Source organism: Astatotilapia calliptera, chromosome 3 (genome assembly GCF_964374335.1).
Source record: "Astatotilapia calliptera chromosome 3, fAstCal68.1, whole genome shotgun sequence".
In the NCBI taxonomy this organism is placed as follows: Eukaryota; Metazoa; Chordata; class Actinopteri; order Cichliformes; family Cichlidae; genus Astatotilapia; species Astatotilapia calliptera.
Window position 1 is genome coordinate 48,950,689 of NC_137424.1, and position 25,587 is coordinate 48,976,275.

The window sequence follows — 25,587 nt, forward strand, 5'->3', positions numbered from 1 at the left end:
CATACGCATGTTACTGTATTACTCTGTCTCTTCATTCTGTTGGTTAACTTATACTTAATCACACAGAGACAAGAAAATAGGGATAGTAAGATGGTGTTATAGAAGTAAATTGGAGACTGATTTCATAAAAAATTAGGGCATTTCTGCAATAGGTCCTGCTATGCAATACAAATATCATTTGAGTCTTTTGTCAAGGGTTTGCCAGGCAAATATATAGGCAATATAGGCATATATATTGTGTAACATATTATTCAGATTAGGTGGTTGTGAGGCTTTCACATAAATGTGAAAAATTAGGAATTTTAGGAATTTTCAGTAGGTGGTTACTGTGCAACATAGTCTCAGTTTCTTTTCAAAATAAGAGAGAACAAAGTGACACTAACCAATGTGTGACACTCTAGATGGCTTTCCTTTGAAACGAATCTATGGAAATTCTACAAAGATGTGCCCACCCTACAGTTCCTGTGGTCGAGTGGTGTTTAGGGGAATAGGTTGATGCTTGACTCATGAGGAATGTTAACTGGTTGGCTTTACTCACAAGGAGTGAATCACAGGCACAGTAGGAACAGAGCCATTAGGTAATTAAAAAAATATAAGGAAAACACGTATAAGCTTTAAAAAAAATGTTTATTCATTTACATTTTTCTTGATGCTTCTCATAATTATAACATAAATATCAAAGTGCGGTCCTGTCCAGTCAGTTAGGCAGCTTCTTCAGAGTGCTTGGTGACACCGCTGAACGTTCTGCTGCAGTTACACATTACTATTTTTCTTCAAATATTTAAGCTCTTTTGTAAACACTCAATTAAGGCTAAACAGAGCAGCCAAGTACAGGTCTTGCTATTCTGTGGCATGGTATTTGATGGCATGGCATCACAACAGTGTCTCGCTCTCCATGAAGCAGTTGAGCAGACAGCAGCAAAAGATACAAGTGGATATTTTAGGTCAATATTGAGCCCATTTCAAAGATAAACAGTAAAAGTGAAGTTTAGATCCACTGAAAACCAAAAATATTCATGTATAAATGGTAAATGTATATTATTAAGTGAAGAAAAAAACACACTAAGTACTGGTTGTGACATTTTTTTTCTTATGTGGAATCATTTAAAGCTAAATAAATGTCAAATACTGAATTATTTAATCAATTTTTAGCAAAAATAAGACAGCAAAAATAAATACAAATAGTAAAGCTTTCTAGATGCATTTGATGTATGTCAAGAAATAAACAACTCCTATCTCAGCATTTAAAACAACAATTCAGCCACATAATGTGAGAGTTTCAGCAACTTAGCACTGTCATTTTCTATGTTATGAACCATGATAATAGATAGGCAGGACCATAAAAACAAATTTCCCAAATCCAGAAAAACACAGACGTTCAAAATGCTCCAAGCCACTGCTGATTGGTCAGATGCAATTATGTCTCTCTGTGATCTATGCTGATTGGTTGGGAAAAGTTCACGGTTGGTTTTACAACCTGACAGAGATGCATGGTGAGGCCAGTGTTGATGTCCATTGAAGGTACCATTTATGGTTCCTTAAGAGAAAAACTCTAAACCCTGGGGCCAAGGGGGAAACTAAGATATATCTATGAATGGGTATAAAAAGGAGTTGAGTGTAAATCCAAAACAGTGAACTGACATATGGTGGAAATAATAATGATTACATATCAGAAGAACAGCAGACGTTGTGGTTATTGTCTGCAAGCCATTTTCTGCACACCTGAATTATCTGTAATAACTTCTGCGTGTACAGGAAAATAACTATGGTAGACACATTATTTCAAAGTTGAACCACAATTCGATAAGTTAAATAAACTCTTTCCCTGCTAAATAAGTTTGACTGATCTGTGGCTTTGTTTGGTTACTGTAGCCTTTAATTTCCAGCCTGTTTCTTACCTGGTTTAATAATGTCACTTTGTTCTAGTAGCGTTGCAATCACGAAGCGTTATTATTACCTCCATGATTGAAAGCTAAAAGGAAAAAGTATGAAACTGAACCAGTTGCCTCAACAAGAATATAAATTATCATCTGTCTGAGCGACTTTTACACATTCTTATGTCAAAGCAACACATTCTTATGTCTTGTCCATCTGTGTGAGCCTTAATTGAAACTATTTAAAAGAGCATAATAATTACTATTATTGATGGATTTTCTGTAGTAGCAGTTGTAATAGCTGAGCTTTTAGTATTATTATTTAATCATAGGAAAGAGCCCAGCAGAAAGCATTAAATGGTCATGGTTTAACAAGGGAGGGCAGAGTTGTCTGTCTGCTGGCTGCTTTGTGGCATTTGTCATTACCGCTCTGATCTGGATGCCTATGTGTTTATAATAGGGTTGGATGCCCCGAGCTGTCGGCCTGCACTTAGTGCGGTTGGCGATTAGAGCTCAGCCTTTAATTTCTGCTACAGAGGCAGTGTCATCATGGGGAAGGGTGAGGAAATGAAAAACAGAGGGCAGGGATGACTACAGGACAGATGCTAAACCAGGAAGATAATGACAATGTGGAGGAGACGCTTCTTTAAAGCTGTGTTTACAAGGAGGAGGAAGTGCAGGTAGGCAGTGAGTGATGAGAGAAGGCAGGTGAGCTGGCAACATGACAAATGGGAAAAGATATAAGCTGTAGGACAACGCAGACTGAAAGAAACAGACAGAATCTGTGTTACATGTTGTAGTCTAAGGAGCTTGGAAAGAAAAGCGTCTGGACTTCTTTGAGTTGCTTGAAGACGTTTCACCTCTCATCCGAGAAGCTTCTTCAGTTCTAAGGTCAAATGGTGGAGAGTCCCAGATTTAAACCCAGTGGGAGTTTCCCCCCAAAGTGGGACAAAGGACCCCCTGATGATCCTCTACCTAATCACATGAGCCAAGGTGTGAAAGCGGGTGTGGGTCACAACCAGCCAGGGTTTAGGGTCTTTGGGGGGAAACTCCCACTGGGTTTAAATCAGGGACCTTGACATAAGTTCCAATTTAGTGACAAAAATAAAGGATATAACCTCGAAAGGATCCAAAATTATGAGTTTGTGCAGCTTGCTCTCAGTGATTAACAAAGATCAGACAACACTGAACATACTGCCATTAAAATCCAAAAAAACACACTTTAAACTGTGGTGAGTAAAGCTTTTAAAACAGCAGAAAAGAAAGTTTGGGAGGGTGAAAACAACAGAATATAAGATCTGAATAAAAGGGGTGCTGTGACTCTGCATTTTCATTGTTTCCCTTTCTACTGAATCATCCCTCTCAATAAGCACATTCACACACAGTGACACAAAAGTCCCTCGATATCCCCTCTCTCTGTGTCTCTGTGTCTCTCTCTGTCTCTGTTTCTCTCTGTCTCTGTCTGTTGTCTCTTCTTTCCATCCTTTCTCCATCTGAGTTTTGCTCTTTTTCCCCCTTTTTATCATCCAGTTCAGGTTTATTCAATTATATTTCTTGCATCTTTCTCCTCCTTCCTTTCTTCTTTCCTTCTTTTCACAGCAGCTGAACCCTCAGTTGTTTTATTTGGAGAAGCTTCCTTTCTGGGCTTTGGTCTCCCCTCAAATAAACAAGCCAGTCTTGTGATGGGAAGCAAGAACTTCCCTATTTTAGTTGTTCTGGGAAAAACACACATGTAAACAAAATCAGAAACACACACACACACACATGGGCACATAAATGCCCAGTTTCACACACGCATGCTGTACATTGCATGCATTTTTTTCTGTTAAATTGCAGCTTAACCCAAACCTCAGATTAGTGTTCTTGTGTGTGAGCCTTTTGTTTTTGATCTGGGTCCTGCCTGTCTGATGGCATGTGGAAGTGGCCGGACTGTGCATTTGTATGCTGATAATATTATTATGTTCAGTCTGCTGTTAAACTCACCAGTACTACTCTGAGTTATAATTTAACAACCAGAAATTGTTTCTCAATCCAGATAAAAGTAAACAGATCCCCCTCTTTTTAAAAAAAATATTTGTTAATGCAACTACTTATTTAGCAACCGAGTCCATCCAGACATGTCGACATGGTAAAGACGTCCTGCTGAAATTTAAACTGAGCATCAAAATGAGGAAGAAAGTTGATTTACAGTAACTCTGAACATTGCCGATGGGCTTCTCTGTCATGGTCCCCCTGTCTGCCCGGCCGGCTCCACAAGGCCACATGTGTTTGGTGTACATTCTCCTCTCTCCTCCCCGCCAGGGCGGAGCTCACTTCAGGCTCCCGCCCTTGGCACACACACCTCCGTCTCGTCAGGCTCTAATTATGGGTTCGACTCTTAAGGCCGGGACGCAGACAGCCTCACCGCTGGATGATTGTGCTAGACACGTCAGTAAACCTCAGCCTGGTATCCTTAAGCGTTGTGGACCTGCTGTGATCTCTGTGTAACCCTCTGTTCTTCTGTGCACAGTTTCCCCGGACCCGTGACCAACCTGTTGTTTGAACCGTTGTAAAGAAGAAGAGCTAGCGTGTATGTGACTCCTATCCCGGACTTCCCTTTCGGACCCAGGACTCTCGCTCCCCTCACTGTATATATCTGCACCTGGTGACTGTGTAAATAAACGTTGTTTTTCCCTGAACTGTGCTCTGCGCCTGAGTCCTACCACATCGCATGACATTCTCGTAGTATTTAAAAAACTGCTGATCTGCTGGGATTTTCACACGCAACCGTCTCTGGAGAGAGAATTGTTCAAAAAGGAGAAAATATTCAGTTAGCAGCAGTTCGCTGGGTGAAAACGTCAGAGGTCAGAGCAAAATGGCCAAACTGCTACAAGCTGATAGGAAGCCAACAGTAACTCAAATGAGCAGGCATTTCAACCAAAGTATGCTGAAGAGCATCGCTCAATATACATCATGTCAAAGCCTATGGACATGGACTAGGAAAAGGCAAAGACCGCCCTGGGTACTATTTATATCAGCTGAGAACAAGAAACTGAGTTTCGCTAAAATGAAACAACAGAAGACTGCAAAAATGGCCTGAGGAGTCTCGAAATCTGCTCCAACATTTGAATTATAGGATATTGAGTGTAGTCTATATGAAAGCATAGATCCATCCTGCTTTGTATCAATAGTCCAGGTGGTGTAATAATGTGGGGGGATATCAGCAGGCTTTGGGCCCTTTACTACCAACTGAGCATCATTTGAACACCACAGTCCACCTGAGTTTGTCCATCCCTTTAAGACTTAAAGGGATGGACAAACTCATCTTGTACCATCTTCTTCCTGCTTCCTGCAGGATAACACACCATGTCACGAAGCTCAAATCATCTCACACTGGTTTCTTGAACATTATAATGAGTTCTTTGTACTCAAGTGGCCTCCACAATAATTAATTCTTAATCTAAGAAAAGAGACCCTTTGGGGTGTAGTGGAAAATGAGATTCTCATCATGGATGTGCAGCCGCCACATCTGCAGCAACTGTGCAATGCAATCATGTCAATGTGGACTAGAATCTATGAGAAATGATTACAGCACTTTGTTGAATCTATGGAGAATTAAATATAAAGGAGATCCAATGCAATACTAGGAAGGGGATCCTAATAGCTGGCTGGTGAGTGTATGCTTTTTATGAATCCAGAAATAGTGATTATGATAATCTTATCATCTCTACCGAGAATGACTGAATCACTCTGCAGACTGTTTTCACCAATCTTGTTAAAGTCTAGTTTTACTCACTGTGCACCTGCAGCCTGGAGTAATGGGTAGATAAGTTAAAAGCTTGCCTCTTTTTATTTCCTTGCATAAATATAAATTGCATTTTAATTCTATTTTATTTCATTCTGAGCTCCGTAGTCGATACATGTATCTTAAAACTTTAGCTTTTTAAATATTCTTCACTGATATCTAACCAGCTTATTTTTACACCTACATCTTCTTTTCTTCAGCTGTGTTGTAAGTGAGAACTCATCCTTTAGGGATATAAGGTTGAACCAGAGTTTTATTTTTTGTGCTTTTAATGAACACTGAGAGATTTTTACCAGATATCTGAGGGGTAAAGGACAGGCTAATGGATCAATTCTCCTTTGTCAGGGGTTTTCCTTTTTTCACTGTAATAGCACTGTTATTTTAATACTTCAGTTTTTTTTCTTTACTTCAAACTCTCTGTGAAAGGATTTTGTTACCATGGCAAGCCCAAACAAGTGAGTTTGTGCTAACACTAATGTTTTTCATATATGTGGTGCATCCTTAGAGAAAAAATAAATCTCCTATATGCTACAGAGTTGACGCGTCCTTTAGAGATATTTCTAAGAATAAATGAGATGAGCTTTGGGTGCCTAGAAAAGCGCTATATAAATCTAATCCATTATTATTATAGAATTCTTGACATGGCAATGATTGAAAGGTTAACTCTTTATTGTTCCGCTACAGGAAGTTGGGGAGCTCATGTTGAGAATGCTTCCATAAATCCCAGTGCACTAATCAACATATGGCCTCCAAGGCAACCAAAGATTGTCAACTGACTCATCCATCACCCACTGAGATCTATTTGAATATCTGACATGTGATGCAAGAGTTAGAAACACAAGCTGTTGTTTTCCACTCCTTTTGTATTTGTAAGCATTGACGTGTTCAGTTTTTGTTCATGAAAAATGGCTGAAGTTGAACCTCAGCTCTTTCAAGTAGAAAATACCTTAGATTAAACCCATAAAAAAGAAGTTTTGTTGTGCTGTTTTCTGTATCACTCTGAGTCCAAAGAGCACTGTCTCATTCTCCATTTCAGATGACTCTGTCCTTATTTGCATGCATTAACAACAGGAAGCCCATTGTTACAGTGAAACCTGATCCGGAGACGACTGACTGAGGTGGTGACAGGTACAGGAAATCTGGTGTCACTGTATTCACTGCTGTTTGCAATATAATGATGATCATAATTATATTTTATTTAATATTTTGTTTACTATATATATATATATATATATATATATATATATATATATATATATATATATATATATATATATATATATATATACATATATATATATATATATATATATCGACAGGATGTTTGCAAAATATTTCATGGTTTTGCTTAAATATACATTCAGTTTTTACGTCCGAGTATGTTATTAGTGTTCCTTTCTTTAGCAGGTTTTTGCATGAACTGCTTCTTTGTTCATTGAATCAATATTAAGCCTATCCCAGCTGACTTAGGGTGAGAGGCAGGGTACACCCTGGACAGGTCGCCAGTCTGTTACAGGGCTAATACTTACTAATTAACCTATCCTCAATAATTGCACGAATGTGGGAGGAAGCCACAGTATCCAGAGAAAATCCGGCAAACTCAACACAGAAAGACACTGGCCTGATCGTGGAATTGAACTCAGGACCTTCTTGCTGTGAGGCAACAGTGCTAACCACCATGCTGCCCCATTTAATTACCATTACACTGAAATAAACATTTTTAACTTTTCAATTCTTTTCTTGTCGTGTGGTCACTGATATTTAAGTGAGAAAGCGAGGTTCTGCTGATGTGTAAGGAATTTAATGCTGTTGGCATCAAGGCGAATTTACAGCACTAACTTAAGTGTTTATTCCAAGGCTACATGCACTTTCAAAAATGTACAGCTGATCTGTGTTTTAAAAAAGCAGATCACTTAAAGAAGTGCACTTCTTTAAAAGACAGCAAAGAAGTGCACTGAAACAGTAATGGGCTAACTCACATGCTTCCCCTGAATCAATGCCAATTTAGGGTGTTGTTGATAGTGAAGACAATCTTTAGCAATCTGAAATAAGAAGGCATTCATCATTTTCAACGTTTTCAGCAAAATAAAGCTTAATCTTCATCTTTCATTCCAGAAAACTTTGCAAAAGAAAAGACAAACCAGTGTTTTCCATTCAATAAGGCCAACAAGTCGATGAAGTCATTGGAAAAAGTGCTCAAAACAGGATAAAATATATGTGTCTTTTTAATTTGTCTCCTCATCAGTCCAAACTTTTAAGTCAGGCGTCATGAACATCATGATTTTTTACAGGCATTAAATAGTCACTTTTATTAATAAATAAAGATGTAAACATAGTCATGATTACACCCTAGTGATCTTAAAAACTACTCAAATAATAGCCGGTGAGGCCTTAATGCAACTACAGCTCTGTTTAGTAAGACTGTAGTATTACAGTCTGTCATCACTCAGCATCACAAAGAATATAAATGCATTTAACCTCAGTAAATGTTATGCTTTGGTTCTTTGAATTGCAGAAGTTTTTCTGATTTTTAGTAAAAGCAAATGGAAACTTTCCCAAGATCAGCGTTCTTAATCCAGTTCTTTTGCACCCTCGTGAGTGATCATGTGTACATGCTTGTGTATTAGTAAAAAAAGGGGACTTTTTCCAATGCCCGAGGTCAAAACCTGAGAAGAAAAGCGTTATTCATAACCTCCAGATTTGATGATCTGCATCACCATGAGTTACAGAGCAACTGCAAAGTCATAACAACACAACAAAATCATGAGATGCACTGTAAAATTTTGTAATTTAAAGGTTATTTTTATATTCTATATTATGAAATGTGTTTTATTTTAAATTTGGGGGCATTTTTTTCATGTCCATCATAACATATTCCAAAATTATGTCAAAACACACTCACGCACTTCTGAGGTGTGTGAAGAGGCCATTAGCAGTTTATTCCAGCAGAATGATTTCTTTGAGTGATCTAAAGTTTAGTCGTCGGACATTTGATGTACGGCACCTGTTTTTGGATTTAAGTTACACTTTGCAAGAATGAACACAGCTGTGCGCTTCACACCCAGCTACGCGCACTTCTGAAGACCTTTGAAAAGTGAAGTGTAGAATGTCTCAAGCAGCTTTTAACAGGAAGCAATTCTTGTTTTCTTGGTGTAACCTGAAGATGGTTAAAAAAACAGGAAATGTGACATCACATATAAAGGTATTTCCACTACACATAGTTATTATTTTTAGTTGCCTGGACGTTTTACTCTAAGTTCCTGATGGTCGCAAAGACTGCTCAAAAAACGTACTTTACCTTACTTTACACTTAAAAGGGGGTTTGTGTTCTTTTCATAATAACATATGTAGGACTAGCTGGAGTTAACGGGCTACTTCAACCGTTTATGCAGCAACAAAAGTTTAATCTCCAAAAGGGTTTTGTGGGGAAGCAAGGGAAAAATGGTAGTGCATGCCAACTTTGCTTTGACAGCTTACAGTAATTTTTATTTCGGCATTGTAGAGCCTATAGCATTTATGTGCTTCCACTGCTGGACCGTTTTACTGTCAAAACACTAGTGAGCAGTAGAGCTTCTCTTGAAAATTATTAGCCATGAAAATTATGCTTAGAGTTACAAAAGAGTTTGCAGTTAAATAGTTCAAACTGTACAGTAACTGTGTGTTAGACATGGACGCTACTATCTACTACCAATCTAAACATATCTCCATGTTTCTGATGGTGATGACTTCTGACTGACTTTGAATGCAATTATCATTCCAATACTATGAGAAATAATAGCCTCGTTATAATCTATGGATGCATCTCGCTAACATAGTTGCTTTGTGTTGCAGAATGTGTAATGTGAAAGCAATGAAATAATATTTTATTCCCATTGAAAGAACAGACATCGGTCGTTTTTAAAGCAATTTTGTGACAGAAATATCTGAAATACAGACATAAACTCTATAATTGCAGCTGTTTTCCCACTTGTGTCCTTTTTCACTGTACTAAGGGGGAAACCTTTCTTTCGGAGGCCAGAGGGGAGAAACTAATGAATGCTTTAACTTCATTTGAGAGATCAGCACCCAGAAGCACAATTTCTGTTGGCTCGCTGTCACTTTTAAAAGAATGGAGTTGAAGCTGGGGGGGATGTTTGTGACAGAGAGAAAGGAACAGGAGGAGGGATTTGCAGACCGGATAGCGGCTCAGTGACATCAGCTTCGAAAAATGTGTGTGTGGAATTGAGAGAGTATGTGTGGAATCAGAGGGAAAATGGCGAATGGGAAGGAGCTCCCACTCTGCTCCTTTTACCGAGAACTAAAGAGAACACGAATGTGTGCTCGTCGTGTTATTCCTGCTGGTTGTTTGTTTCTTTAACTTTAAATTAACCCCACATGTATAACAAATATTTCTCTGGGTTATACTCCAAAAAGGCCCTATTTTAATAAGAGATCAATTGAAGAAATGCCCCAAGTTACCCAGTGATGCATCTGTGTGGGTTTGAGCACGTGTCTGTGGATTCATCTTGCAGTGTCAAAGTGCTTTGAGGACTAAGTGAGTGCTAAACATTTAACAGTCCATATTACCATGGGCTAAGTAGGAGAAGGTAAAACACATAAAATATTTGGATGGAAAGAAGATTAGAGACTAGTGATCACTACTGTGAAGCTTGAGGGTCATTAATGGTGTTTTTAGATTGATTACATGACTAAGCCAATAAAAGAAAGCTAAACCAATAAAACAGCTTAGCACAATAGTCACATGACAGCAAGAAGCTCCCAGGTTTGAAGCTGTCCAAAGACTCTTGTCAGGTTAGCTGGTAAATCTAAAGTGGTGTTAATGTGACTTCAGTGGTTAGCCTGTCCATATGAACATCACATCTCAGCTAGGGTCCTGGATAAGTGCCCTAAACGAGAGTGCTGAGCCAAGGATAAAGCAGCATTCACACATCGGATACTTGAAATTTGTGCAAATGGCGAACAAATTGACATCGAGGGAATGCCTGAATCAGTGCTATCCAGAAGCTCTGAAGAAATGCAAGCTAAAGATGTCCCTTATTTATCCCCAAAAGCATTAATTGAAAGGAAATGAAGAGACATTAAGAAGATAAGATGACAGTGTGTTACAGGGAACACACTGTCAAGCTTCACAGCCCCCTGAAGTCCCTTCAAAAATCGAATTATTATTATTACTACTAGTAGTAGTAGTACTAGTATTAGCATTAGTATTATTACTGCCATATATAGCGTCGTGTTATTGACAGAGTGAGGCGTTGTTTTCAACAGACGATCTCAGGGCGAATCAGACAGCGTGCTTAACCGTGACCGAGAGAGAGAGAGGAGGGCGCAGAGAGAGACAAAAGGCGTTTCCACGTTAGAGCAGCCAGTTTCAGAGGCGGATAGCGAAGCAAGCGGACATAGTGACACCTCACGAGCATCATACACCCCAAACTCGTGCTGACAGTTCGTCTAACCCAGGCACCGCTGCCGCGTTTTGCCACGCTGATGAATCACACTCAAGTTCATCACTGAGCGCCTTAAAACCACAAAAGTGAACCGAAACCAAGCGGGACTGACCAGGTGGACTTTTTTCCTCCCTCCTTGCACCACGTCTGCCGCCTGCTTTCTACGAGTTTTAGCGTTTTAGAGGAAATCGTCCCGCAGACTCACGCATCACTTCCATCTCTGTGTCTCTCTCCCTGCCTGTAGCTGACTCATTTTTGCTCCTCGGGGTGAGTACATCTCTTTCTAACTCTCCCTTCCTGTCTCCATCTTTTTTTCTTTTTTTTTTTTTAAAAAATCATGCTTTTTCTCACACGCCCGTGGGGGATTGTTGCTTTAAGACCCATTTCCCCCAGAGTGTACTTCATTCATTTGACCGTCATCCCGCTCTCCATTCATGGACACGGCTCATTTCTGTCATTGCATACCGTTACATGGAGGCTGTGTCGGAGACTCGCCTACTTCACAGCCTGCTGTCAATGAGAGTTGTTTTTTGTGAACTATAAAATAAACCTGAGACCCCTGTGAGGAGGACATACAACATTGGTCAGTTAAGTGATTCCACGGGGCGTTCGTCACAGTTGTTTCTTAACAATAAAATAAACACTTTTAAGAAGCTAAAATTGAAATAAGTGTATGTCCTTTACTCATTCATGGACTTTTAAATGGCAAATGGATGGATGTTTGATTCTCAAGAGTGCACTGAATACACCATTGATTAAACTAATTGGATTGAGTGTGGCTGTGGGCAGGCTATTCATGTATCTAGTGTCCTTTTCATTACACCCCTGCTGAATATCCCCACAGTTTTCCTTGTATAGGCTGGACGATTACAGTGCACTCTCCCACTGAATCCCAGCTATACTGTGTGATAAAAGTCTGTGGTGTTGGTTTAGTAGATCTGTATTCATGAGGATCACATGATCTGGAATATTCTGGCTCTAAACCAGAGGAGCAGATGATAAAGCACTGGTGACCACCTGTGACTGTCCCGGATGGCTGAGAGTGTGTGTGAGCGGATGGGGAAGGGGTGGGTCTTTTATGAATGAATTTGGGTGGATGGCCAACACTTTGTGCGTGCACATGGGTGGGGGTGAGCGGAAGTCTTCTTCCCCAACTGTAACAGACTTATCTCGACTAAGCTACTCTTCTTATTCCCTTGTGAACTTGTGAATAAGGGATCATGTTTGATTTGGCAGATTTTTAGCCAGATGCCTTTCCTGACACGACTGTTTTCTATAGGTGGCTTGCACATGTCACACCAGCATTTTTCTTTGAATGTTTGCAACAGTTTCTACTTAACTGTAAAAGACTTCACACAAACAAAAAGCTCCAGTGACAAAATTTAAACTATTGTTTTTAAATTCATAATGTTTTTTATACTGTTATAATACATAATGTGTAATTTCTAATATGTTCTTAAATCTATAGCTGGCCCATGTTACCGACGCATTGATTATGTTTTTCTTGTGTCAAAAGTGACGTCTGCACAGCTCTGTCCTGTTTAGTGCTGAGGAAGCGAGTGCTTTTTTTCAATATTCTTCTGAACGATGGGATAAAACTATCAAGTTGTCTCCACTCAGATAAAACCTTTACATCAGTGCTGGCATAAGAGGAAAGAACGGCAGGTATAATGGGACCATTATTAGCTACAGCCCTTAACTAATGTGTTTTGTTTTTGATAGAGGTTTGACATATGTAAAAACAGCCAAAAAGATTAATTAGAACTATAAAGAGATACAAAAAAAGTAAAAAAGAACAAGGCAATTTTTGCGGATTTTACCATCAGTTGTTCTCCCAGTTTACTTTTAAGTCTGTTTTAAGCTAAAACATTTATTGCTGTATGTAAATTAAACCCATTTTATGTTTCCCTTTGCCACTTCTTAAGCCCGACATTGGTCGCGTTGCTTGCTAGCATAAACTCAAGCAGTCATTTTTTTATGGTCAAAAGTTAGAAACGCATCACGGTAAAGATGCTGGCACAGTATTTAGCATATTTATTAAAAAATGACATGAACAATTAGCCAAGTAGATCCTGATTAACTTTGTTGACATGTAGCTTCTGCTCTAATTTTAGCTATTTGTCATTAATTACTGCATATTCCCATTCATTCTGACCCCATCTGCCACACTCATACAGCACATTGCACTTTAGCGTGTAACAGATGCACAGCGTGACAGCTGTCAGTCCATTTCCTGTTAGGTCACATTCCACTCATTTTTATCCCTGAACACTGTCCAATCTTTGCAAGCTGTCGAACATTCCTGTGGACTTATAATACATCTTTGTGAGGACTTTTTTTTTTTTAACTTTGCCTGAGGGTAAAGCTTAATTTTAGGTTATGAACAGAGCTTAAGGGTCCTCACAGTTATACAAATAGAGGCCTGTGTGTATGAGCCTTGACTAGGCTTTTTGGGAGCCGGTCTCCTCTCTTTTTTGATACATGTATACATCGATCTGTCGTTGTGCACACAGAGAAAAGAAATAAGTGGGACAGCAGAAATGTGCTTCCTCTCTCAGGTTCACTTCCTATATATGTGTGTGTGTGCGTCTGTTTGTGGTTTCGGATTTCCTCCTGCCGCCGACAGGGGAATGTTTGTGGTCGATTGTTTGCAGGCACCGAGACAAATACAGTATTTGGGAAAAGCGGTGTTAAACTGGCGCTTGAAATAATCAACACCAAAGGCACAATATGCTCTTTGATTTTGTTTATTTTTTCCATGCACTTTCGCAATTTCCTTTTCAACAAGCTGTTGGTTGTCGCACATTACAGACAATAGAAATCTAACAAACCCATTTGTGCAACAGCTCACAGCCTAACAGCCAAAGTGTTAAAAGGACCTGTTATTTTTGGTAGAACATTGCTTCACCACAAGTCGAAAGCCAAATGTGCACTCCATTTTAGGCTATATGAAAGCCCAGCGTTGAGTATGGGTATGTCTCAAACCACAGGAAATGAGGAATTGAAACTTTGCTGAGACAAATCTGGACTCACTAACATCCGATCCATTTCCTCTGTCCCCGCTTTTAGTTTCATTTGGTATGAGACACCACAAAGTGCAGTGCATTTCCTCCTCACATTCTCTTGCAGAAGTAAACTTGGCTTTATCTCAAAGCAACAAACATTAATAAAAAGATCCATGTTCAATTCAATTCTATTCAATTCAGTTCAATTCAGTTCAATATAAGCTCTGGCGGACTTGGTTCTATGGTAGGTCTTAAAGGGTTAACATTGAAACCTATTTTCTACACATTCCAGCACATAAAATAAAATATTTTTTGTGTTTACACTCACTCTTTCAAATAGATGCAAGTAAAACACAGCAGAAAATAAATAAAGTCAAAGACTCAGCCGTCCTGTTGCTCTATTTTCACCTGTAAAGCAGGAGTGGGGGTAGGCGGAGGTTTACCCTGGTGCAGGTGGTGCAGGTGTGCCGCGGTCAGTGGAAGAATCCGCGAGTTTCTCTGTGAATTTCCCATTACGTCGTTGCGCACTCGGTGCTTGCTTGGAAGTTTAGGGGTTTTTTTCGCTGTAAAAATAAGTTTTCTTCCCACACACAACGGACACTAATGTTTTTGTCACTTTTTATGGAATCAAACTCAAAGTAAGGTCAGTACTTCCACGCTTTAAACGCTGCACGCTCATACTCTCTCCCACAATCGATATATTAACCATTGTTGATCTGCACACAGCTGTCGCCACGAACGTCGCACTTGCTTACGTCACTGTCATGAGACATTCTCGCAAAAAAATCACGGTTTTAGTAACGCAGTAACGCAGCGTTCCTACAGGTAAGTAACAGTAATCTAATTACCGTTTTTGCAATAGTAATCCCTTACTTTACTCGTTACTTTAAAAAAGTAATCGGATTACAGTAATGCGTTACAAGTAACGCGTTACTACCATCTCTGTTTATAACTAGTATGATTCAGTGCAGAGAGGTCTATTAACACATGCTGAGTGAGAAAGGTGACTGAAGAAGAAAGACTCAATGCATCATGGGAATCCCCCAGCAGCCTATGCCTGTTGCAGCATAACTAAGGGAGGATTCAGGGTCACCTGATCCACCCCTAACTATACTTTAGCAAAAATGAAGGTTTTAAGCCTAATCTTAAAAGTAGAGATAGTGTCTGTCTCCCGAATCCAATCTGGGAGTTGGTTCCACAGAAGAGGGGCCTGAAAACTGAAGGCTCTGCCTCCCATTCTACTTTTAAATACTCTAGGAACAACAAGTAAGCCTGCAGTGCGAGAGCGAAGAAATGTTAACTGCCAGTTCTGAAAAAAAGTTGGGAGATGCTCTAATATGTAAATAAAAACAGAGTGCACTGATTTAATTAGATGTCCACCTGCAGTTCCTTTAGAGCAGGTTTATTTCAGCTCTGTGGTTCGTCACACTCGAATCGTGTGTTTTCAGCTGCTGATGAACAATCACTAATTAGTCATCAGTCGTTTCCTTAAGTTTGCCAAACTTCAGATTTTTGTTCAGAATTTTGTTGGTGTCTCTCAGTGCAGAAAAGGAACCAACAGAAAATGTATAAACTGAGGAAATTTACAACTATTTAATGCATATTTTAGCCCATTTTCAATTTCAGGGCATTAACACATCTTCAAACAGTTGAGACAGGGCCATGTTTATCACTGTCTGGGATCCTCTTTTAACTAATAGTCATAAACAGAATCATGCCTGTTTTCACTGCAATACTTCCTGAGTGCCTGATGATCACGGGCATCCAAAACTGATTTTTGAATTTGTTTGATCATGATATCTACTGCCGATGATGAGATATTCCAAGTCTTCAAAATGTTTGATTAAGCAACATCATTCTTGAATTATTACAAATTTTTTGCAGATTGATGAACATCTGCCTATTTTTTCATCTGAGAAACTCCACCTCTCTAAAATGCTCTTTTTATACCCAATCATGTTACTGACCGATTAACATAATTAGCAAAACGTTCCTGCACTTGTTTCTTTTATTATCATTTACTTTACTAGCCTTTGGTTGTTCTATCTCAAATTTTGAGACATGGTACTGCCATCAAACTCAAAACAATAAAAAAAAATGTAATTACATATTTTCTCAGTTTAAACATTTCATATCTTTTCAGTATTTTATTATTATTTATTAACAAGATATAGGTCCATGAGATCCTGTCAAATACAAACATTTTGAAGAAGAATGCTACGCTTTAACCACTCGTACAGCAGGCAGCCCCATACTTTACCCAAGATATTGAACTACAACCAAAACAAACTGCTAAAAAAAAACAAAGAAAAAATGCAAAAGTTGACATTTAATCTTTTACCATCCACCATTGAGATCGTGATGAAGCAACAACATGAGAACATTTTCAAAAAATTAGAAGAAGGTAGAACGTGACGTAGCCTTATGTATCAATTATCAGTTATTATTAACATTTTCATTTTTGTTTGTGAGCACACTTAAGGATATTTCATTTATTTTTTTCAAATCTCATTGTAGCTTTCTCTGCTACTAAAGTTTCCACGATCAGATATTTTTTTTAAATTTTATATCATTTTATTATTGCTTAGATTTAGAAGTTGTTAAAGAACTGCATTTTTAAGTGATTAAAAGTCTCTGACAAAGTAGATAAAAACCTCGGCTAACCTTCAGTTTCTCAGTGGCAGATGACACTGACAGCAGGTGACATCCATTATTTAATAAAAACCTTGTATAGGCTTGATCTGACAACAGTGCATGTCAACGCATTACGCTGGGTAATTAAGCTCACATTGTGCTGAAAACAAACACAGACGTGTGTGGTCTTAAAGTACAGACTCGGGTATCATGAAAAGCAACCTGTGTTTCGCAGCGAAGATGCCTCGCCGTCACTCTGGAGGGATCATTTCCTGCAGCAGGAGATCCTCTGACATGCCTCCCGGTTCACAGAGGGGAACATATATTTCACTGTCAGACTATCCCTGCCTTTTGTTTCCCATTGCCTCTCACCCTTCGGCTGCAGATTTATTTATTTTCACCATGTGTACACAGGGCTCCCCAGGAAGCTATGAGTTACAGAAGGTCACTGGTATTATGGCATGTTACATCACTGCCTGTAATCTGCACTACAGCTTGCAACGTCCTGCAGCCTACTTTTCTGAGCTGTGTTTAGGTGTCCACTGACAGATTAAACCTTAGGAGCAGATTCCACTTTCTATCCAAATTGGAATATTTCTGTCTATACAATCAGCAAATAATATAATCTTTTTCTTTTTAAAAATGCAACAAAATTTGCACTGGAAGCCTGCAACCCAAACCAAACTAATCTTCTGCAACAAATAAACACATCCAAGTAGTTTTGAGGATTTTTTCCGTTTTACTTTCTTTTAACGAGTTAAGTATCAAAGTTCAGCTGCAAATTAAAGTTGAATCTATGTCACTAATGTTTAACTGGGTAATTCTCTTAAATACTATTTCTTTCCATTTATCGTGGATGGATTTATGAAGCCTACCACCTAAACACCAATGAGTCATTCTGCACTCTGCTAGCAAACTCCTGTATTTTTCAATGTGGTTGGGTTTTTAGGTCAAGTTTGTAGAAGCAACATGTTTCATTTTGCAAGTCTTGCAGGTAAAACTTTTAATTTGTAATAATCCAATAATCTCTTTTCAGCTGTATTGAAGTAACCGTGTTATCTTCATACAAAACAGACACAACATTAAAATCCAATAAAAATAATTAAAACCTAAAACTGTTTCAAATACTGTTTTCTCTCTGCAAACGGTTAGGCTCCAGCCTCCCTTCAAGCCTAAATAAGTGAGTAAGAAAACAGATGGTTGGATGGATGGCAGCTGTGGCTCTCAAGGCAGAGCAGGTCATCTGCCAGTTGGAAAATTGGTGGATCAATTCCCATCTCGTCTAGGCTTCATGTTAACGTTTCCTTGAGTTTATGCTATGTGCATGGTTCAGAGTGTGTGAATGTTAGGTTAGGCACAAGCCTCACTATATAAATGTATGAGGCTTGTAGAAGAGAGAGCGTTGAGTGCTGAAATAGTCAAGTCCATGCCTTGATGTGACAGCTCTGCCAAGTCAAGGCATGGACCTGGGATTGTGTTGTTTTGCAGCAGCACCCCATTCTTTGAATGGGGTGGGGCCTCCATGCGTCACTCTTCTTCTGGTGCATAACACAGATGCTTGGGTCTGGGATCTGGAGAAGTTGAAGGCCAGGTCAGGACCCCAAGGTATTTGTCATGCTGCTCACCCAGTTTGTCGTGTGGCAAGGTGTATTGTCCTTCTGGGCGAGGTTGCTGCAGATGGACAGAGTCATTCCCGTTCTGGGGGTGATTGCTGTGCATCAATTTTTAGATGGTGGTTGTTGACGTATTAACATGAATGCTTGAGCCCAAGATTACTCATAACTGCACATCATCTGAAACAGTATGAAACCTTGGTCAGATGTCTCTGTTTCAGTCATTGGGGTCATAGAAAGTGATACCGCCAGCATGGCCGAGCAGTGGTCATGAGTGAAACCGGAACCCACAGCCAAGTTTACCACCCCCGCTGATTTAAAAAAATGTCAAACACTGTTTATTGTTTAAAATTTACCCTGAGCACGTCCGCTCCACTCTTTGGCAAACAGGATGCGATGCCTTGAAGGGGAAGTCCGCATTTCCAATTACATCACCAGATGTAGTCTGTTTTTACTCCCTGCTCTCTTGAATTCTCGATACATTGCAGATCACGCGTGGGTTACGTGGGTTTTGTCATTCAAAGCCACCCACACGCCTTCAGTATATCCTAATGTTCTGTCGTGTTTGCAGGTTAATGCGCTCGACAGATTGTCATTTTGATGTTTACCTTAAAATTTTGCACGATATCCTGTATATATGTTATTAGGGAAAAGAAGAGGAAGCGAGCAGCTGGCCATCATTAATCATGCATTCAAACTAAAAGACAGATTTACCTTGTGTATCTGTATGTGTGCTGTGATGTGTTTCAAAGTCACACATGTTAAGCGCTCTCGATGCAGCCAAAAATTTAAAGAAAAAAAAAAACACCACAGATTTAATCCCTCTGGCAACTGCTTGGTTGCGTGGTCGTTTGGTTGCTGTGCTACAAGTGACGCCTACACAGCTACTTTGTAATGCTTGCTGCTACTTTTGAAAATGTTCTTCTGCACTCCTCTGTGTAAGTGAAGCTATGCAAATAAAACACACCGCAGTTTTCCTCTTTTAGGGCGGAGCAGAAACGTGCTGGCTTGGTAGCAGGATGGTGTGATTTCAGCATGATTGTTGGTTAAACTAGAGTGATTCTGTTAATCGCTTTATTTATTTGTTAAAGGAGAGAGGGAGAAACACAGCAGGGGTGTTTTTCTGCTTTAACACAGCTGTGGAAGTGTTTCATAAGCCCAATCTGTGTGACTGGCAGTGTTTCACAGTGGCCACAGTAATGGATAAAATGATCTGCACACACACACACACACACACACACACACACAGTACACCTAAGCCTACACAGACGGGCCAGAGTCACACAGACAGCAACAGCACAGACTGACACATGCACAAACACAAATGCTCTCTATCCCTCTGTTTTGCATGTATGCACAAACACACACTGATTAAAGCCATTCCTCTTCATCCGTGTGTATAATCTCCTCTGCTGCTTGACTCCAAATGAAACGCCTCAGTGGGTCTGATTGGATTTGATAAGACTTGATTCGATTGAAGCAGGAGAGGAAGAGAAGCAAAAACAACTCTCCCGTGTGTGTGTGTGTGTGTGTGTGTGTGTGTGTGTGTGTGTGTGTGTGTGTGTGTGTGTGTGTTTCAGGTGTTACAGGATATTATGTCAAAGGTCAGCTTGTATTGTTGTACCCGTTTCCACCCTTCTCTCTCTCACATGCAGATACTTGTTCCAAACCTTCTAACTGATTGCTGCTGTTGATCGAATGCATTTTAATAGTGTTGTGCAAAAGTCTTGAGCCATCTCTCACTTCTTTGCATTTTATTTGAAGCAGCCCGACTGTCTTGTAAATGTTTTAAAGTGCTCTTGACCAGCCTTTCTGAAAGTTTGTTTGCTTGCTACTCCCCTATGAACCATTTAAGCATAAAAAAGGCACCCAACTCAAGGTTGAACCAGTGTTGTGTCTACACATAAGAGAAAACTTAGCCAAGAGTTATTTTTAAATGATATCTTCAGGCACTTTGTTATAAGCAGCATGTCACAAAAACACAATTTGTTCCTTGTGTCCTTAAAAAAACTAACAAAAAAACTAAGAAACTGGAGAAGTGGAGAAGTGACAGACAGATGAAGAGCACATGATTAGTATCTAAAAGTCATGTACTTGAGAATGAGAAAAACGTCAAATTACACAAGAACTGGACTGAACATCTGTGCAACAGGTCTGACAGTGTGATGACTCCAATTTTGAAACTGTGTCTACAACCACCTATAAAGCTCGATGGCGTCTTAGTCATGGTTGGGATGTTAATAGTGCTGAGGATCTCGTCAAAATTAATGGAAATTTGAACATAGAAAAGTGCCATAAGAATTTCATCCACCATACAGCATCATCTGGAAACCATCAGATTGACATTGGCTTCATTTTTCAGTGTGACAGTGATCCCAAACACACTTCCAATGCAGGGAAAATATTCCCAGATAGAAAAACACACAGTGGAACTCCATCAGCCATGGAGTGACCTCACCACAGCTCGAACCTCGACATTACTGAAGCAGTGTGGGATCATCTGAAGGCAGTCAACATCCAAAGAAGAGCTTTTCATGTCCTTCAAGAAGCCTGGAGAACTATACCCGAAAACTACTTAAAGAAATGACAAGAAAGTTGCCTAAGAGAGTTCAGACTGTGTTGGAGAATAAAACTTGACCTAACAACTATTGACTTTCAAGCTCATTAGATTTGTACAAACTGTGTTTTTGCCTCATATGTCGTTTTTACATGTTTGTACTTGTTTCACCATTTTCCTAAAATATAAAGAAATGTGGGCTGGCTCAAGACTTTTGCAGAGTACTGTATTTAACAAGAACATGTTGCTTGTTTCATTAGACGTGATGAGAGCTCAGTTATATTAATTTTGGTCGGGCAACAGGCTTGCCTTTGTGCTGAGCTAACGTTGTTGTGGCTGTAGCTTCACATTCACCTCATATAGTCTACTTATAACTGATATCAGTCTTCTCGACTTGGCAAGAAAGTGAATAAATGGATTTCTCAAAATGGCAAACTACTCCCCTGAAGTAGGAGATTTTAGAACACGCGTGTTACAATATTACAGACAATAAAAGCAAATAAGAGGTTCACTGTTTTATCCCACCTGCGGTTATTTCATCATTTAAGGTAAAAGTGAAAGTAATAACAATAAAAAACAATTCCTAAACCACAGTAACCTAGCTGAATGAGCTCATTTGTGTGTTTATGTGTGTCACAAGCAGCTAACTTTTTTATGGACAGTTTTTGTTTTTGTCTCGCAACAGACGAGGAGTCAGCCTGTGGCGCGTAGAGAAGCTGGCAGTGGCCGTCGGGGGGTCTGTTGTGTTTGTGCTTCTTCATCTGCTCGTTGGATGATGATGGGTCTTTGTGTGTGTGCGTCTAACTGTATGATGAAGAAGCTTGTGGCGTGGGTGGAAAGCACGGGTGTACAACAGTTGCTCTGATGAGCAATGAGCGGCTTGATGAGACACTTTGTGTTATTGAGGTGATTCAGAGCTGCAGCCGCCTTTTATCCTGCCCTGAGCTGGGCATAAACTGAACCAAATGTTGCCTTTATGCGCCTCCATGCTCTCGCAAGCTTTTGAAATACTGCTTTACTTTTAAATACCGTGATTTTTCACATACTTGTTTCCCCTGCTCACAGCTGTCTCAACTCTGATCATCCATCCACGTCTCAAAAAGGATGTTCGCCTCCTGAATGAATCAGTTAGAGCCCCCCGAACGTGTCTCTGAATGCCTTACTGCTGTTTCTTCTGTCTCCTTGTCAGCTGTTATGCATGTGTTCTTCATTGTGCGCGCACATACTTCACGTGCGGTTGAAAAGGCCTCGGGAATCAGGTTAACCTCCTTGCTGCAGAGATAAAAAATTCAGAGTACATGCGCACACACACGCGTACATATGGATGTAGCTTCTCTCCGCTTCAAATGAGACCGATAAAATGCGATGCAGGCGTCAAACTTGTTCTGGGTACGTTGTTTATGTAACCCTCTGGGGACCCGTGAGTCCACCTAGTGCTCGAGGTATTGCAGTCTGCACTAATGCATTGTACCATTACACAAAGACCCGGCTAGAAGCTTTTATGTAATACCTTTTCACGACTTTTTGGAGCCGATAAACACAAGGTGAGCAACGTGCTGCCTGCAAGCCACATCTGCCCTTGTTGTTTAGTTTTGGTCTGATCCCAGCACTTATTCAAAATTTAACAACCTCTTCAAATCGGTGAGTTACATGACATTTTTATTTATTAGTTGGAAGAATGTTTTCATAGAAACAGAAAAGTTCACATTTAAAAGAAGGAAAGCTGCATAAATCTCTATGGCTTTTTATTTTCAGTTACATGCACAACCTTGCAAAACTTATTGCCATTCTTCTGCTGGAAAATAAGTTTAATCCTCAGAGCTGCTGTAATCGTTTACTGGCCACATCATTAGGTACTCCTGTCCAACTCCTGAACATAATTAGCCAATCACATGGCAGCAATTCATGCATTTAGGCATGCAGAGATGGTCAAATCGACCTGCTGAAGTTTAAACTGAGCATCAGAATAAGGAAGAAAGGTGATTTAATTTGAAGTAACTGAACGTGACTTGTTTGTTAGTGGCACATGGGCTGGCCTGAATATTTGAGAAACTGCTGATTTGCTGGGATTTTCCCACACAACCATCTCCGCAGTTCTCTGTGATAAAACGTTTTGTTGATGTCAGAGGTTAGAGGAGAATGCCCTGTAACAGTACCTCAAGAGCATATCTGAATGCACAAGATGTCAAACCTTGAAGCAGAAGACATAAAGATAAATTGTTGCTGTCCATGTCCATCCCTTTATGACCACAGTGTACTTATCTTCTAAAGGCTGCTTCCAGCAGGATAACACACCATGTCACAGTTCACTGTACTCAAATGGCCTCTACCATCAGCAAAAAAAAGCACCTTTGGTACGTGGTCGAACGGGAGATTCTCATCATGGATATGCAGCCGACAAATATGCAGCGACTGTGTTTTGCCATCATGTCAACATGGACGAAATTCTTTGAGGAATGTTTGCAGCAGCTTCTTGAATCTATGTCATGAAGGCTTGAGGCACTTCTGAAGGCAGAAGACGGTTCAACCCAGTACTAGCAAGGTGTTTGTAATGAAGTGTCCAGTGAATATAATGTGTTGATATCCTTACACGCTGAATGAATTATTTATTTAAATACAACTAACAGTAAATATTATATTTGCCCTTGTGTGGTACTCTAGAGAAAATCTGCAGGTATTTGCTTGTAATATAATTGCTGCAATATAATTTAATGAAGCAATTACACGTTCTTTCTCACGGAGGACTTATACCCACTAACTGAGCAATCTTGCTAGTTGTATATGCTCTTGATTGCAGAAAAATCTGTTTCCGCTTTGCTTTCGCGCCACTAAAGGATGTGAAATGGTTTAGAGTAATTTTTTACTTTTCACTTTGAGGCCCTGGGCTGTCATCCCAAATGTTGCCATGCCTTCAGATGTTGTCACAGAGATGTGCACAAGATGTCCTTTAGCGTTGGCGGTTCAATACACTGAGCCAAGATGTGAGCCTGACATGAGCCAAGACATGGCGGGCCTTTTTTATAAGGCCCAATAAACTTCACAGTAGGGGGGAATTTTTGATGGGTGTTTAGCAAGTTAGTCAGAACTCTGTCAGTGAGGAGACTGCGGTGCTGGCAGCGAAGGTTTTGGTACTTAAACTACTTGCTAAGTTTCATGTGCTACAGCATGCTCTTTTCCAACATTAACTATGCATCAACCTTGAAAACTGATGCCGAACCAGTGTGTTCAAAGATGACGCCGAGGGGTCTTTTTGCAAGCATCAATATGTAAGGAATGAGGAGTGGGTGAGTTTGCCCCCTAACTCATCTGATATGTGTTGGCTGCAATAAAGTTTTCCACGATTCAGTTTTCAAACAGAACTGCCGTGTAAGTGGACTCTCGCTGTGTGTAGTTCACAGCCATAGTGACCTTATAGCTGGCCTCCAACATGCAGTTCAATATTTGTCTCACACTCTACTCTCTGTGCACTCCATTATTACAAACAACCCTTTTAGTCATCAGCGCCATGCACTGCTGCTCATGTTGTGCGCAGGCTCTTGGCAGACAGCGTTTGGAAAGAAGTTGAACTATTGAGCGGTAAAGTCAATCTTACTAAACCATTAGCAGGAAAGGCAAAGCACAGACACGTCGTTGCTGCTGGGTTTCTGTGAATGAAAGCATCAACACAATCAGCCAATGAGAGACAGGCGATTAATAACCCTCCTATGTTCCTTTTTAAAGACCTTACACAGCATCTAGTCTCACATTAGGAGGACAACAAGCATGTGCAGGAGAGCAAATGGAACTTTAATGGTTGTATTGCATAAGCAGTAATTGAATCCAAGCAGTCTCCATGATGAAAGTTGTATTTCAATGATGCTGATAATTACAGCAAGAGCTGAGAGCTTTAAAGCAGGCGGTTTGGTAACCGAGGGACTATTTATCAATGTTTCATAATAATACTGCTACTTATCGTAGTTAACATGTGTTTTTTAATCAAGGAGGTTGAAGCAGCTGCTTCACTGTAATTCTGGATGCTTTGATGGCTGCATAGCTGCTCTTTATGTCCAAAAACTAAAGGGAGCACAGCCGATGAAGATGAAGCTTTTAAACATAGTAAAGAAATAATTACCTACTTTATTCAGAAGTTTTCTTAAAAATCGTGCTTGTAAAAAAAGTTCCCATTTAAAGTAAGACTTTTACTTTAAATATCAGTCAAATAAGTCAGTGCAGATTGAGATAGCTCAAGCGCTTCACCTTTTTTCATGAAATTTTGTATCAGATGATGAATTTAAATAACCCTTTCCAATGTTCCTAGTTTTTTCTAAGCCCTACACATATCTCCATTGGTGTCAGTAAGGTTCATCTGATTCAATTCAGTTTTATTTATATAGCACCAAATTACAACAGCAGCCACCTCAAGGTGCTTTTTACTATAAGACCCTACAATAATACAGAAAAGCCCAATAATCAAATTGGCGACTGTGGGAAGGAAAAACTCACGTTTAACAGGAAGAAGCCTCTGGCACAACCAGGCTCAGGAAGGTGCTGCTGTCTGCAGTGGGCGGTTAGGAGTGAGGAGAGGAAGACAGAATAAAAGACTTTTCAGTGTGCTGAGTGAAAGCATTAGGTTTGTGTTAGCACTTGTTTGCCTTAATAAAATTAGTTGACGATTTTTCACCTTCCTCTTGCAACTG

General features: G+C 39.8%; 1 protein-coding gene across 1 annotated transcript in view; it reads left to right on the forward strand.

The window, feature by feature from the left end:
• The first annotated feature begins 10,975 nt into the window (after positions 1–10,975).
• Positions 10,976–25,587, forward strand: part of pea15 (proliferation and apoptosis adaptor protein 15) — a 65,370-nt gene continuing 50,758 nt past the window's right edge. Inside the window, exon 1 of the mRNA XM_026162676.2 lies at positions 10,976–11,369. The gene's annotated coding sequence lies outside the window, so the exon portion shown is untranslated. The remainder of the gene's footprint in view (positions 11,370–25,587) is intronic.